Source organism: Ambystoma mexicanum, unplaced genomic scaffold (genome assembly GCF_040938575.1).
Source record: "Ambystoma mexicanum isolate Mex_15411 unplaced genomic scaffold, UKY_AmexF1_1 Mex_scaf1, whole genome shotgun sequence".
Lineage (NCBI taxonomy): Eukaryota > Metazoa > Chordata > Amphibia > Caudata > Ambystomatidae > Ambystoma > Ambystoma mexicanum.
This window is the reverse complement of record NW_027182324.1, coordinates 3588417-3603790: the sequence shown is the minus strand read 5'-3', so window position 1 is coordinate 3603790 and position 15374 is coordinate 3588417. Positions and strand designations below refer to the sequence as shown.

The 15374-nt window shown below is 41.0% G+C and overlaps 4 non-coding genes across 4 annotated transcripts; all 4 read right to left on the bottom strand.

The window, feature by feature from the left end:
• Positions 1 to 560: 560 nt before the first annotated feature.
• TRNAT-AGU (transfer RNA threonine (anticodon AGU)) lies at positions 561 to 634 on the bottom strand. Its single transcript has one exon. It is a non-coding gene; the product is annotated as a tRNA-Thr (tRNA).
• An 8165-nt stretch (positions 635 to 8799) lies between these two features.
• On the bottom strand, positions 8800 to 8873 carry TRNAT-AGU (transfer RNA threonine (anticodon AGU)). The gene has a single exon. It is a non-coding gene; the product is annotated as a tRNA-Thr (tRNA).
• A 2445-nt stretch (positions 8874 to 11318) lies between these two features.
• TRNAT-AGU (transfer RNA threonine (anticodon AGU)) lies at positions 11319 to 11392 on the bottom strand. Its single transcript has one exon. It is a non-coding gene; the product is annotated as a tRNA-Thr (tRNA).
• Positions 11393 to 12159: 767 nt separating this feature from the next.
• On the bottom strand, positions 12160 to 12233 carry TRNAT-AGU (transfer RNA threonine (anticodon AGU)). The gene has a single exon. It is a non-coding gene; the product is annotated as a tRNA-Thr (tRNA).
• Positions 12234 to 15374: the final 3141 nt, after the last annotated feature.

The window sequence follows — 15374 nt, the reverse complement described above, 5'->3', positions numbered from 1 at the left end:
TTTACTGGGGAGCAAGTTTGCACTCATGAATGTGGCAAAACATTCAAATCCGTAAGTGGGTGAACATTAAAGTCCTAGATGCTGCAAATCTCTATATCTGGATACGGAATGACTGAAAAAAAGTTATGTCTTCAGTGTCGAAATGTGTGTAATGCACTAGTAATTCATTTCCTTTATTGACCAGTGAGGTAGCCATGTATGGAGGTGCTGTAGAGTGAAAATCAAGTTTCAAATGGGCAGTGATCCCTGTGCTTGGATAGCTCAGTCGGTAGAGCATCAGACTTTTAATCTGAGGGTCCAGGGTTCAAGTCCCTGTTCAGGCGTACCTTTGCTTCTTTTACAAAAAATTAAGCAGGAAATATGAATTGCTCATTCTAATATGTGCTATTTCTGATGGCATCGCAACCTTGGGCAATATGACTCTAAGGTAGTGGAGTCCAGAGTTCTTGGATGCTTTGCCAACATTTCAAGCCTCACTGTGCTTCTAAATAGCATGAAATAGCAATCTTTGTACAAAGTTTTAATATTGGGGAGACAGATTGGTCGAAAAAAAAGCAGACAGGCGCTGCTGAGATTCGAACTCAGGATCTCCTGTTTACTAGACAGGCGCTTTAACCAACTAAGCCACAGCACCCTTCTTGCATCTGGTCTCCTTTCCTTCCTCATGTAATCATTTAGAAGTGAAATCCACTTTTTTAAGGCTGGGCTTCTGTTGCAATATAACTTTTCAAAATGTTTTCCAATTGACTGAAACTCCATTGCACAAAACGAGCATGTCATTAATCGTCGATTTAGAGTGGACTGCATTGCCCAGTGTGTGCATTGAGGAGCACATGTTCGTCTTTACTGGGGAGCAAGTTTGCACTCATGAATGTGGCAAAACATTCAAATCCGTAAGTGGGTGAACATTAAAGTCCTAGATGCTGCAAATCTCTATATCTGGATACGGAATGACTGAAAAAAGTTATGTCTCCAGTGTCAAAATGTGTGTAATGCACTAGTAATTCATTTCCTTTATTGACCAGTGAGGTAGCCATGTATGGAGGTGCTGTAGAGTGAAAATCAAGTTTCAAATGGGCAGTGATCCCTGTGCCTGGATAGCTCAGTCGGTAGAGCATCAGACTTTTAATCTGAGGGTCCAGGGTTCAAGTCCCTGTTCAGGCGTATCTTTGCTTCTTTTACAAAAAATTTAGCAGGAAATATGAATTGCTCATTCTAATATGTGCTATTTCTGATGGCATCGCAACCTTGGGCAATATGACTCTAAGGTAGTGGAGTCCAGAATTCTTGGATGCTTTGCCAACATTTCAAACCTGACTGTGCTTCTAAATAGCATGAAATAGCAATCTTTGTACAAAGTTTTAATATTGGGGAGACAGATTGGTCGAAAAAAAAGCAGACAGGCGCTGCTGAGATTCTAACTCAGGATCTCCTGTTTACTAGACAGGCGCTTTAACCAACTAAGCCACAGCACCTTTTTTGCATCTGGTCTCCTTTCCTTCCTCGTGTAATCATTTAGAAGTGAAATCCACTTTTTTAAGGCTGGGCTTCTGTTGCAATATAACTTTTCAAAATGTTTTCCAATTGACTGAAACTCCATTGCACAAAACGAGCATGTCATTAATCGTCGATTTAGAGTGGACTGCATTGCCCAGTGTGTGCATTGAGGAGCACATGAAATAGCAATCTTTGTACAAAGTTTTAATATTGGGGAGACAGATTGGTCGAAAAAAAAGCAGACAGGCGCTGCTGAGATTCGAACTCAGGATCTCCTGTTTACTAGACAGGCGCTTTAACCAACTAAGCCACAGCCCCTTTTTTGCATCTGGTCTCCTTTCCTTCCTCATGTAATCAATCAGAAGTGAAATCCACTTTTTTAAGGCTGGGCTTCTGTTGCAATATAACTTTTCAAAATGTTTTCCAATTGACTGAAACTCCATTGCACAAAACGAGCATGTCATTAATCGTCGATTTAGAGTGGACTGCATTGCCCAGTGTGTGCATTGAGGAGCACATGTTCGTCTTTACTGGGGAGCAAGTTTGCACTCATGAATGTGGCAAAACATTCAAATCCGTAAGTGGGTGAACATTAAAGTCCTAGATGCTGCAAATCTCTATATCTGGATACGGAATGACTGAAAAAAGTTATGTCTCCAGTGTCAAAATGTGTGTAATGCACTAGTAATTCATTTCCTTTATTGACCAGTGAGGTAGCCATGTATGGAGGTGCTGTAGAGTGAAAATCAAGTTTCAAATGGGCAGTGATCCCTGTGCCTGGATAGCTCAGTCGGTAGAGCATCAGACTTTTAATCTGAGGGTCCAGGGTTCAAGTCCCTGTTCAGGCGTACCTTTGCTTCTTTTACAAAAAATTAAGCAGGAAATATGAATTGCTCATTCTAATATGTGCTATTTCTGATGGCATCGCAACCTTGGGCAATATGACTCTAAGGTAGTGGAGTCCAGAGTTCTTGGATGCTTTGCCAACATATCAAGCCTGACTGTGCTTCTAAATAGCATGAAATAGCAATCTTTGTACAAAGTTTTAATATTGGGGAGACAGATTGGTCGAAAAAAAGCAGACAGGCGCTGCTGAGATTCTAACTCAGGATCTCCTGTTTACTAGACAGGCGCTTTAACCAACTAAGCCACAGCACCTTTTTTGCATCTGGTCTCCTTTCCTTCCTCGTGTAATCATTTAGAAGTGAAATCCACTTTTTTAAGGCTGGGCTTCTGTTGCAATATAACTTTTCAAAATGTTTTCCAATTGACTGAAACTCCATTGCACAAAACGAGCATGTCATTAATCGTCGATTTAGAGTGGACTGCATTGCCCAGTGTGTGCATTGAGGAGCACATGTTCGTATTTACTGGGGAGCAAGTTTGCACTCATGAATGTGGCAAAACATTCAAATCCGTAAGTGGGTGAACATTAAAGTCCTAGATGCTGCAAATCTCTATATCTGGATACGGAATGACTGAAAAAAGTTATGTCTCCAGTGTCAAAATGTGTGTAATGCACTAGTAATTCATTTCCTTTATTGACCAGTGAGGTAGCCATGTATGGAGGTGCTGTAGAGTGAACATCAAGTTTCAAATGGCAGTGATCCATGTGCATGGATAGCTCAGTCGGTAGAGCATCAGACTTTTAATCTGAGGGTCCAGGGTTCAAGTCCCTGTTCAGGCGTACCTTTGCTTCTTTTACAAAAAATTAAGCAGGAAATATGAATTGCTCATTCTAATATGTGCTATTTCTGATGGCATCGCAACCTTGGGCAATATGACTCTAAGGTAGTGGAGTCCAGAGTTCTTGGATGCTTTGCCAACATATCAAGCCTGACTGTGCTTCTAAATAGCATGAAATAGCAATCTTTGTACAAAGTTTTAATATTGGGGAGACAGATTGGTCGAAAAAAAGCAGACAGGCGCTGCTGAGATTCTAACTCAGGATCTCCTGTTTACTAGACAGGCGCTTTAACCAACTAAGCCACAGCACCTTTTTTGCATCTGGTCTCCTTTCCTTCCTCATGTAATCATTTAGAAGTGAAATCCACTTTTTTAAGGCTGGGCTTCTGTTGCAATATAACTTTTCAAAATGTTTTCCAATTGACTGAAACTCCATTGCACAAAACGAGCATGTCATTAATCGTCGATTTAGAGTGGACTGCATTGCCCAGTGTGTGCATTGAGGAGCACATGTTCGTATTTACTGGGGAGCAAGTTTGCACTCATGAATGTGGCAAAACATTCAAATCCGTAAGTGGGTGAACATTAAAGTCCTAGATGCTGCAAATCTCTATATCTGGATACGGAATGACTGAAAAAAGTTATGTCTCCAGTGTCAAAATGTGTGTAATGCACTAGTAATTCATTTCCTTTATTGACCAGTGAGGTAGCCATGTATGGAGGTGCTGTAGAGTGAAAATCAAGTTTCAAATGGCAGTGATCCATGTGCCTGGATAGCTCAGTCGGTAGAGCATCAGACTTTTAATCTGAGGGTCCAGGGTTCAAGTCCCTGTTCAGGCGTACCTTTGCTTCTTTTACAAAAAATTAAGCAGGAAATATGAATTGCTCATTCTAATATGTGCTATTTCTGATGGCATCGCAACCTTGGGCAATATGACTCTAAGGTAGTGGAGTCCAGAGTTCTTGGATGCTTTGCCAACATATGAAGCCTGACTGTGCTTCTAAATAGCATGAAATAGCAATCTTTGTACAAAGTTTTAATATTGGGGAGACAGATTGGTCGAAAAAAAGCAGACAGGCGCTGCTGAGATTCGAACTCAGGATCTCCTGTTTACTAGACAGACGCTTTAACCAACTAAGCCACAGCACCTTTTTTGCATCTGGTCTCCTTTCCTTCCTCATGTAATCATTTAGAAGTGAAATCCACTTTTTTAAGGCTGGGCTTCTGTTGCAATATAACTTTTCAAAATGTTTTCCAATTGACTGAAACTCCATTGCACAAAACAAGCATGTCATTAATCGTCGATTTAGAGTGGACTGCATTGCCCAGTGTGTGCATTGAGGAGCACATGTTCGTCTTTACTGGGGAGCAAGTTTGCACTCATGAATGTGGCAAAACATTCAAATCCGTAAGTGGGTGAACATTAAAGTCCTAGATGCTGCAAATCTCTATATCTGGATACGGAATGACTGAAAAAAGTTATGTCTCCAGTGTCGAAATGTGTGTAATGCACTAGTAATTCATTTCCTTTATTGACCAGTGAGGTAGCCATGTATGGAGGTGCTGTAGAGTGAAAATCAAGTTTCAAATGGGCAGTGATCCCTGTGCCTGGATAGCTCAGTCGGTAGAGCATCAGACTTTTAATCTGAGGGTCCAGGGTTCAAGTCCCTGTTCAGGCGTACCTTTGCTTCTTTTACAAAAAATTAAGCAGGAAATATGAATTGCTCATTCTAATATGTGCTGTTTCTGATGGCATCGCAACCTTGGGCAATATGACTCTAAGGTAGTGGAGTCCAGAGTTCTTGGATGCTTTGCCAACATTTCAAGCCTGACTGTGCTTCTAAATAGCATGAAATAGCAATCTTTGTACAAAGTTTTAATATTGGGGAGACAGATTGGTCGAAAAAAAAGCAGACAGGCGCTGCTGAGATTCTAACTCAGGATCTCCTGTTTACTAGACAGGCGCTTTAACCAACTAAGCCACAGCCCCTTTTTTGCATCTGGTCTCCTTTCCTTCCTCATGTAATCAATCAGAAGTGAAATCCACTTTTTTAAGGCTGGGCTTCTGTTGCAATATAACTTTTCAAAATGTTTTCCAATTGACTGAAACTCCATTGCACAAAACGAGCATGTCATTAATCGTCGATTTAGAGTGGACTGCATTGCCCAGTGTGTGCATTGAGGAGCACATGTTCGTCTTTACTGGGGAGCAAGTTTGCACTCATGAATGTGGCAAAACATTCAAATCCGTAAGTGGGTGAACATTAAAGTCCTAGATGCTGCAAATCTCTATATCTGGATACGGAATGACTGAAAAAAGTTATGTCTCCAGTGTCAAAATGTGTGTAATGCACTAGTAATTCATTTCCTTTATTGACCAGTGAGGTAGCCATGTATGGAGGTGCTGTAGAGTGAAAATCAAGTTTCAAATGGGCAGTGATCCCTGTGCCTGGATAGCTAAGTCGGTAGAGCATCAGACTTTTAATCTGAGGGTCCAGGGTTCAAGTCCCTGTTCAGGCGTACATTTGCTTCTTTTACAAAAAATTAAGCAGGAAATATGAATTGCTCATTCTAATATGTGCTATTTCTGATGGCATCGCAACCTTGGGCAATATGACTCTAAGGTAGTGGAGTCCAGAGTTCTTGGATGCTTTGCCAACATTTCAAGCCTCACTGTGCTTCTAAATAGCATGAAATAGCAATCTTTGTACAAAGTTTTAATATTGGGGAGACAGATTGGTCGAAAAAAAAGCAGACAGGCGCTGCTGAGATTCGAACTCAGGATCTCCTGTTTACTAGACAGGCGCTTTAACCAATTAAGCCACAGCACCCTTTTTGCATCTGGTCTCCTTTCCTTCCTCATGTAATCATTTAGAAGTGAAATCCACTTTTTTAAGGCTGGGCTTCTGTTGCAATATAACTTTTCAAAATGTTTTCCAATTGACTGAAACTCCATTGCACAAAACGAGCATGTCATTAATCGTCGATTTAGAGTGGACTGCATTGCCCAGTGTGTGCATTGAGGAGCACATGAAATAGCAATCTTTGTACAAAGTTTTAATATTGGGGAGACAGATTGGTCGAAAAAAAAGCAGACAGGCGCTGCTGAGATTCGAACTCAGGATCTCCTGTTTACTAGACAGGCGCTTTAACCAACTAAGCCACAGCCCCTTTTTTGCATCTGGTCTCCTTTCCTTCCTCATGTAATCAATCAGAAGTGAAATCCACTTTTTTAAGGCTGGGCTTCTGTTGCAATATAACTTTTCAAAATGTTTTCCAATTGACTGAAACTCCATTGCACAAAACGAGCATGTCATTAATCGTCGATTTAGAGTGGACTGCATTGCCCAGTGTGTGCATTGAGGAGCACATGTTCGTCTTTACTGGGGAGCAAGTTTGCACTCATGAATGTGGCAAAACATTCAAATCCGTAAGTGGGTGAACATTAAAGTCCTAGATGCTGCAAATCTCTATATCTGGATACGGAATGACTGAAAAAAGTTATGTCTCCAGTGTCAAAATGTGTGTAATGCACTAGTAATTCATTTCCTTTATTGACCAGTGAGGTAGCCATGTATGGAGGTGCTGTAGAGTGAAAATCAAGTTTCAAATGGGCAGTGATCCCTGTGCCTGGATAGCTCAGTCGGTAGAGCATCAGACTTTTAATCTGAGGGTCCAGGGTTCAAGTCCCTGTTCAGGCGTACCTTTGCTTCTTTTACAAAAAATTAAGCAGGAAATATGAATTGCTCATTCTAATATGTGCTATTTCTGATGGCATCGCAACCTTGGGCAATATGACTCTAAGGTAGTGGAGTCCAGAGTTCTTGGATGCTTTGCCAACATATCAAGCCTGACTGTGCTTCTAAATAGCATGAAATAGCAATCTTTGTACAAAGTTTTAATATTGGGGAGACAGATTGGTCGAAAAAAAGCAGACAGGCGCTGCTGAGATTCTAACTCAGGATCTCCTGTTTACTAGACAGGCGCTTTAACCAACTAAGCCACAGCACCTTTTTTGCATCTGGTCTCCTTTCCTTCCTCGTGTAATCATTTAGAAGTGAAATCCACTTTTTTAAGGCTGGGCTTCTGTTGCAATATAACTTTTCAAAATGTTTTCCAATTGACTGAAACTCCATTGCACAAAACGAGCATGTCATTAATCGTCGATTTAGAGTGGACTGCATTGCCCAGTGTGTGCATTGAGGAGCACATGTTCGTATTTACTGGGGAGCAAGTTTGCACTCATGAATGTGGCAAAACATTCAAATCCGTAAGTGGGTGAACATTAAAGTCCTAGATGCTGCAAATCTCTATATCTGGATACGGAATGACTGAAAAAAGTTATGTCTCCAGTGTCAAAATGTGTGTAATGCACTAGTAATTCATTTCCTTTATTGACCAGTGAGGTAGCCATGTATGGAGGTGCTGTAGAGTGAAAATCAAGTTTCAAATGGCAGTGATCCATGTGCATGGATAGCTCAGTCGGTAGAGCATCAGACTTTTAATCTGAGGGTCCAGGGTTCAAGTCCCTGTTCAGGCGTACCTTTGCTTCTTTTACAAAAAATTAAGCAGGAAATATGAATTGCTCATTCTAATATGTGCTATTTCTGATGGCATCGCAACCTTGGGCAATATGACTCTAAGGTAGTGGAGTCCAGAGTTCTTGGATGCTTTGCCAACATATCAAGCCTGACTGTGCTTCTAAATAGCATGAAATAGCAATCTTTGTACAAAGTTTTAATATTGGGGAGACAGATTGGTCGAAAAAAAGCAGACAGGCGCTGCTGAGATTCTAACTCAGGATCTCCTGTTTACTAGACAGGCGCTTTAACCAACTAAGCCACAGCACCTTTTTTGCATCTGGTCTCCTTTCCTTCCTCATGTAATCATTTAGAAGTGAAATCCACTTTTTTAAGGCTGGGCTTCTGTTGCAATATAACTTTTCAAAATGTTTTCCAATTGACTGAAACTCCATTGCACAAAACGAGCATGTCATTAATCGTCGATTTAGAGTGGACTGCATTGCCCAGTGTGTGCATTGAGGAGCACATGTTCGTATTTACTGGGGAGCAAGTTTGCACTCATGAATGTGGCAAAACATTCAAATCCGTAAGTGGGTGAACATTAAAGTCCTAGATGCTGCAAATCTCTATATCTGGATACGGAATGACTGAAAAAAGTTATGTCTCCAGTGTCAAAATGTGTGTAATGCACTAGTAATTCATTTCCTTTATTGACCAGTGAGGTAGCCATGTATGGAGGTGCTGTAGAGTGAAAATCAAGTTTCAAATGGCAGTGATCCATGTGCCTGGATAGCTCAGTCGGTAGAGCATCAGACTTTTAATCTGAGGGTCCAGGGTTCAAGTCCCTGTTCAGGCGTACCTTTGCTTCTTTTACAAAAAATTAAGCAGGAAATATGAATTGCTCATTCTAATATGTGCTATTTCTGATGGCATCGCAACCTTGGGCAATATGACTCTAAGGTAGTGGAGTCCAGAGTTCTTGGATGCTTTGCCAACATATGAAGCCTGACTGTGCTTCTAAATAGCATGAAATAGCAATCTTTGTACAAAGTTTTAATATTGGGGAGACAGATTGGTCGAAAAAAAGCAGACAGGCGCTGCTGAGATTCGAACTCAGGATCTCCTGTTTACTAGACAGGCGCTTTAACCAACTAAGCCACAGCACCTTTTTTGCATCTGGTCTCCTTTCCTTCCTCATGTAATCATTTAGAAGTGAAATCCACTTTTTTAAGGCTGGGCTTCTGTTGCAATATAACTTTTCAAAATGTTTTCCAATTGACTGAAACTCCATTGCACAAAACAAGCATGTCATTAATCGTCGATTTAGAGTGGACTGCATTGCCCAGTGTGTGCATTGAGGAGCACATGTTCGTCTTTACTGGGGAGCAAGTTTGCACTCATGAATGTGGCAAAACATTCAAATCCGTAAGTGGGTGAACATTAAAGTCCTAGATGCTGCAAATCTCTATATCTGGATACGGAATGACTGAAAAAAGTTATGTCTCCAGTGTCGAAATGTGTGTAATGCACTAGTAATTCATTTCCTTTATTGACCAGTGAGGTAGCCATGTATGGAGGTGCTGTAGAGTGAAAATCAAGTTTCAAATGGGCAGTGATCCCTGTGCCTGGATAGCTCAGTCGGTAGAGCATCAGACTTTTAATCTGAGGGTCCAGGGTTCAAGTCCCTGTTCAGGCGTACCTTTGCTTCTTTTACAAAAAATTAAGCAGGAAATATGAATTGCTCATTCTAATATGTGCTGTTTCTGATGGCATCGCAACCTTGGGCAATATGACTCTAAGGTAGTGGAGTCCAGAGTTCTTGGATGCTTTGCCAACATTTCAAGCCTGACTGTGCTTCTAAATAGCATGAAATAGCAATCTTTGTACAAAGTTTTAATATTGGGGAGACAGATTGGTCGAAAAAAAAGCAGACAGGCGCTGCTGAGATTCGAACTCAGGATCTCCTGTTTACTAGACAGGCACTTTAACCAACTAAGCCACAGCCCCTTTTTTGCATCTGGTCTCCTTTCCTTCCTCATGTAATCAATCAGAAGTGAAATCCACTTTTTTAAGGCTGGGCTTCTGTTGCAATATAACTTTTCAAAATGTTTTCCAATTGACTGAAACTCCATTGCACAAAACGAGCATGTCATTAACCGTCGATTTAGAGTGGACTGCATTGCCCAGTGTGTGCATTGAGGAGCACATGTTCGTCTTTACTGGGGAGCAAGTTTGCACTCATGAATGTGGCAAAACATTCAAATCCGTAAGTGGGTGAACATTAAAGTCCTAGATGCTGCAAATCTCTATATCTGGATACGGAATGACTGAAAAAAGTTATGTCTCCAGTGTCAAAATGTGTGTAATGCACTAGTAATTCATTTCCTTTATTGACCAGTGAGGTAGCCATGTATGGAGGTGCTGTAGAGTGAAAATCAAGTTTCAAATGGCAGTGATCCATGTGCATGGATAGCTCAGTCGGTAGAGCATCAGACTTTTAATCTGAGGGTCCAGGGTTCAAGTCCCTGTTCAGGCGTACCTTTGCTTCTTTTACAAAAAATTAAGCAGGAAATATGAATTGCTCATTCTAATATGTGCTATTTCTGATGGCATCGCAACCTTGGGCAATATGACTCTAAGGTAGTGGAGTCCAGAGTTCTTGGATGCTTTGCCAACATATCAAGCCTGACTGTGCTTCTAAATAGCATGAAATAGCAATCTTTGTACAAAGTTTTAATATTGGGGAGACAGATTGGTCGAAAAAAAGCAGACAGGCGCTGCTGAGATTCTAACTCAGGATCTCCTGTTTACTAGACAGGCGCTTTAACCAACTAAGCCACAGCACCTTTTTTGCATCTGGTCTCCTTTCCTTCCTCATGTAATCATTTAGAAGTGAAATCCACTTTTTTAAGGCTGGGCTTCTGTTGCAATATAACTTTTCAAAATGTTTTCCAATTGACTGAAACTCCATTGCACAAAACGAGCATGTCATTAATCGTCGATTTAGAGTGGACTGCATTGCCCAGTGTGTGCATTGAGGAGCACATGTTCGTATTTACTGGGGAGCAAGTTTGCACTCATGAATGTGGCAAAACATTCAAATCCGTAAGTGGGTGAACATTAAAGTCCTAGATGCTGCAAATCTCTATATCTGGATACGGAATGACTGAAAAAAGTTATGTCTCCAGTGTCAAAATGTGTGTAATGCACTAGTAATTCATTTCCTTTATTGACCAGTGAGGTAGCCATGTATGGAGGTGCTGTAGAGTGAAAATCAAGTTTCAAATGGCAGTGATCCATGTGCCTGGATAGCTCAGTCGGTAGAGCATCAGACTTTTAATCTGAGGGTCCAGGGTTCAAGTCCCTGTTCAGGCGTACCTTTGCTTCTTTTACAAAAAATTAAGCAGGAAATATGAATTGCTCATTCTAATATGTGCTATTTCTGATGGCATCGCAACCTTGGGCAATATGACTCTAAGGTAGTGGAGTCCAGAGTTCTTGGATGCTTTGCCAACATATGAAGCCTGACTGTGCTTCTAAATAGCATGAAATAGCAATCTTTGTACAAAGTTTTAATATTGGGGAGACAGATTGGTCGAAAAAAAGCAGACAGGCGCTGCTGAGATTCGAACTCAGGATCTCCTGTTTACTAGACAGGCGCTTTAACCAACTAAGCCACAGCACCTTTTTTGCATCTGGTCTCCTTTCCTTCCTCATGTAATCATTTAGAAGTGAAATCCACTTTTTTAAGGCTGGGCTTCTGTTGCAATATAACTTTTCAAAATGTTTTCCAATTGACTGAAACTCCATTGCACAAAACAAGCATGTCATTAATCGTCGATTTAGAGTGGACTGCATTGCCCAGTGTGTGCATTGAGGAGCACATGTTCGTCTTTACTGGGGAGCAAGTTTGCACTCATGAATGTGGCAAAACATTCAAATCTGTAAGTGGGTGAACATTAAAGTCCTAGATGCTGCAAATCTCTATATCTGGATACGGAATGACTGAAAAAAGTTATGTCTCCAGTGTCAAAATGTGTGTAATGCACTAGTAATTCATTTCCTTTATTGACCAGTGAGGTAGCCATGTATGGAGGTGCTGTAGAGTGAAAATCAAGTTTCAAATGGGCAGTGATCCCTGTGCCTGGATAGCTAAGTCGGTAGAGCATCAGACTTTTAATCTGAGGGTCCATTGTTCAAGTCCCTGTTCAGGCGTACCTTTGCTTCTTTTACAAAAAATTAAGCAGGAAATATGAATTGCTCATTCTAATATGTGCTATTTCTGATGGCATCGCAACCTTGGGCAATATGACTCTAAGGTAGTGGAGTCCAGAGTTCTTGGATGCTTTGCCAACATTTCAAGCCTCACTGTGCTTCTAAATAGCATGAAATAGCAATCTTTGTACAAAGTTTTAATATTGGGGAGACAGATTGGTCGAAAAAAAAGCAGACAGGCGCTGCTGAGATTCGAACTCAGGATCTCCTGTTTACTAGACAGGCGCTTTAACCAACTAAGCCACAGCACCCTTTTTGCATCTGGTCTCCTTTCCTTCCTCATGTAATCATTTAGAAGTGAAATCCACTTTTTTAAGGCTGGGCTTCTGTTGCAATATAACTTTTCAAAATGTTTTCCAATTGACTGAAACTCCATTGCACAAAACGAGCATGTCATTAATCGTCGATTTAGAGTGGACTGCATTGCCCAGTGTGTGCATTGAGGAGCACATGTTCGTCTTTACTGGGGAGCAAGTTTGCACTCATGAATGTGGCAAAACATTCAAATCCGTAAGTGGGTGAACATTAAAGTCCTAGATGCTGCAAATCTCTATATCTGGATACGGAATGACTGAAAAAAGTTATGTCTCCAGTGTCAAAATGTGTGTAATGCACTAGTAATTCATTTCCTTTATTGACCAGTGAGGTAGCCATGTATGGAGGTGCTGTAGAGTGAAAATCAAGTTTCAAATGGCAGTGATCCATGTGCATGGATAGCTCAGTCGGTAGAGCATCAGACTTTTAATCTGAGGGTCCAGGGTTCAAGTCCCTGTTCAGGCGTACCTTTGCTTCTTTTACAAAAAATTAAGCAGGAAATATGAATTGCTCATTCTAATATGTGCTATTTCTGATGGCATCGCAACCTTGGGCAATATGACTCTAAGGTAGTGGAGTCCAGAGTTCTTGGATGCTTTGCCAACATATCAAGCCTGACTGTGCTTCTAAATAGCATGAAATAGCAATCTTTGTACAAAGTTTTAATATTGGGGAGACAGATTGGTCGAAAAAAAGCAGACAGGCGCTGCTGAGATTCTAACTCAGGATCTCCTGTTTACTAGACAGGCGCTTTAACCAACTAAGCCACAGCACCTTTTTTGCATCTGGTCTCCTTTCCTTCCTCATGTAATCATTTAGAAGTGAAATCCACTTTTTTAAGGCTGGGCTTCTGTTGCAATATAACTTTTCAAAATGTTTTCCAATTGACTGAAACTCCATTGCACAAAACGAGCATGTCATTAATCGTCGATTTAGAGTGGACTGCATTGCCCAGTGTGTGCATTGAGGAGCACATGTTCGTATTTACTGGGGAGCAAGTTTGCACTCATGAATGTGGCAAAACATTCAAATCCGTAAGTGGGTGAACATTAAAGTCCTAGATGCTGCAAATCTCTATATCTGGATACGGAATGACTGAAAAAAGTTATGTCTCCAGTGTCGAAATGTGTGTAATGCACTAGTAATTCATTTCCTTTATTGACCAGTGAGGTAGCCATGTATGGAGGTGCTGTAGAGTGAAAATCAAGTTTCAAATGGGCAGTGATCCCTGTGCCTGGATAGCTCAGTCGGTAGAGCATCAGACTTTTAATCTGAGGGTCCAGGGTTCAAGTCCCTGTTCAGGTGTACCTTTGCTTCTTTTACAAAAAATTAAGCAGGAAATATGAATTGCTCATTCTAATATGTGCTGTTTCTGATGGCATCGCAACCTTGGGCAATATGACTCTAAGGTAGTGGAGTCCAGAGTTCTTGGATGCTTTGCCAACATTTCAAGCCTGACTGTGCTTCTAAATAGCATGAAATAGCAATCTTTGTACAAAGTTTTAATATTGGGGAGACAGATTGGTCGAAAAAAAAGCAGACAGGCGCTGCTGAGATTCGAACTCAGGATCTCCTGTTTACTAGACAGGCGCTTTAACCAACTAAGCCACAGCCCCTTTTTTGCATCTGGTCTCCTTTCCTTCCTCATGTAATCAATCAGAAGTGAAATCCACTTTTTTAAGGCTGGGCTTCTGTTGCAATATAACTTTTCAAAATGTTTTCCAATTGACTGAAACTCCATTGCACAAAACGAGCATGTCATTAATCGTCGATTTAGAGTGGACTGCATTGCCCAGTGTGTGCATTGAGGAGCACATGTTCGTCTTTACTGGGGAGCAAGTTTGCACTCATGAATGTGGCAAAACATTCAAATCCGTAAGTGGGTGAACATTAAAGTCCTAGATGCTGCAAATCTCTATATCTGGATACGGAATGACTGAAAAAAGTTATGTCTCCAGTGTCAAAATGTGTGTAATGCACTAGTAATTCATTTCCTTTATTGACCAGTGAGGTAGCCATGTATGGAGGTGCTGTAGAGTGAAAATCAAGTTTCAAATGGGCAGTGATCCCTGTGCCTGGATAGCTCAGTCGGTAGAGCATCAGACTTTTAATCTGAGGGTCCAGGGTTCAAGTCCCTGTTCAGGCGTACCTTTGCTTCTTTTACAAAAAATTAAGCAGGAAATATGAATTGCTCATTCTAATATGTGCTATTTCTGATGGCATCGCAACCTTGGGCAATATGACTCTAAGGTAGTGGAGTCCAGAGTTCTTGGATGCTTTGCCAACATATCAAGCCTGACTGTGCTTCTAAATAGCATGAAATAGCAATCTTTGTACAAAGTTTTAATATTGGGGAGACAGATTGGTCGAAAAAAAGCAGACAGGCGCTGCTGAGATTCTAACTCAGGATCTCCTGTTTACTAGACAGGCGCTTTAACCAACTAAGCCACAGCACCTTTTTTGCATCTGGTCTCCTTTCCTTCCTCGTGTAATCATTTAGAAGTGAAATCCACTTTTTTAAGGCTGGGCTTCTGTTGCAATATAACTTTTCAAAATGTTTTCCAATTGACTGAAACTCCATTGCACAAAACGAGCATGTCATTAATCGTCGATTTAGAGTGGACTGCATTGCCCAGTGTGTGCATTGAGGAGCACATGTTCGTATTTACTGGGGAGCAAGTTTGCACTCATGAATGTGGCAAAACATTCAAATCCGTAAGTGGGTGAACATTAAAGTCCTAGATGCTGCAAATCTCTATATCTGGATACGGAATGACTGAAAAAAGTTATGTCTCCAGTGTCAAAATGTGTGTAATGCACTAGTAATTCATTTCCTTTATTGACCAGTGAGGTAGCCATGTATGGAGGTGCTGTAGAGTGAAAATCAAGTTTCAAATGGCAGTGATCCATGTGCATGGATAGCTCAGTCGGTAGAGCATCAGACTTTTAATCTGAGGGTCCAGGGTTCAAGTCCCTGTTCAGGCGTACCTTTGCTTCTTTTACAAAAAATTAAGCAGGAAATATGAATTGCTCATTCTAATATGTGCTATTTCTGATGGCATCGCAACCTTGGGCAA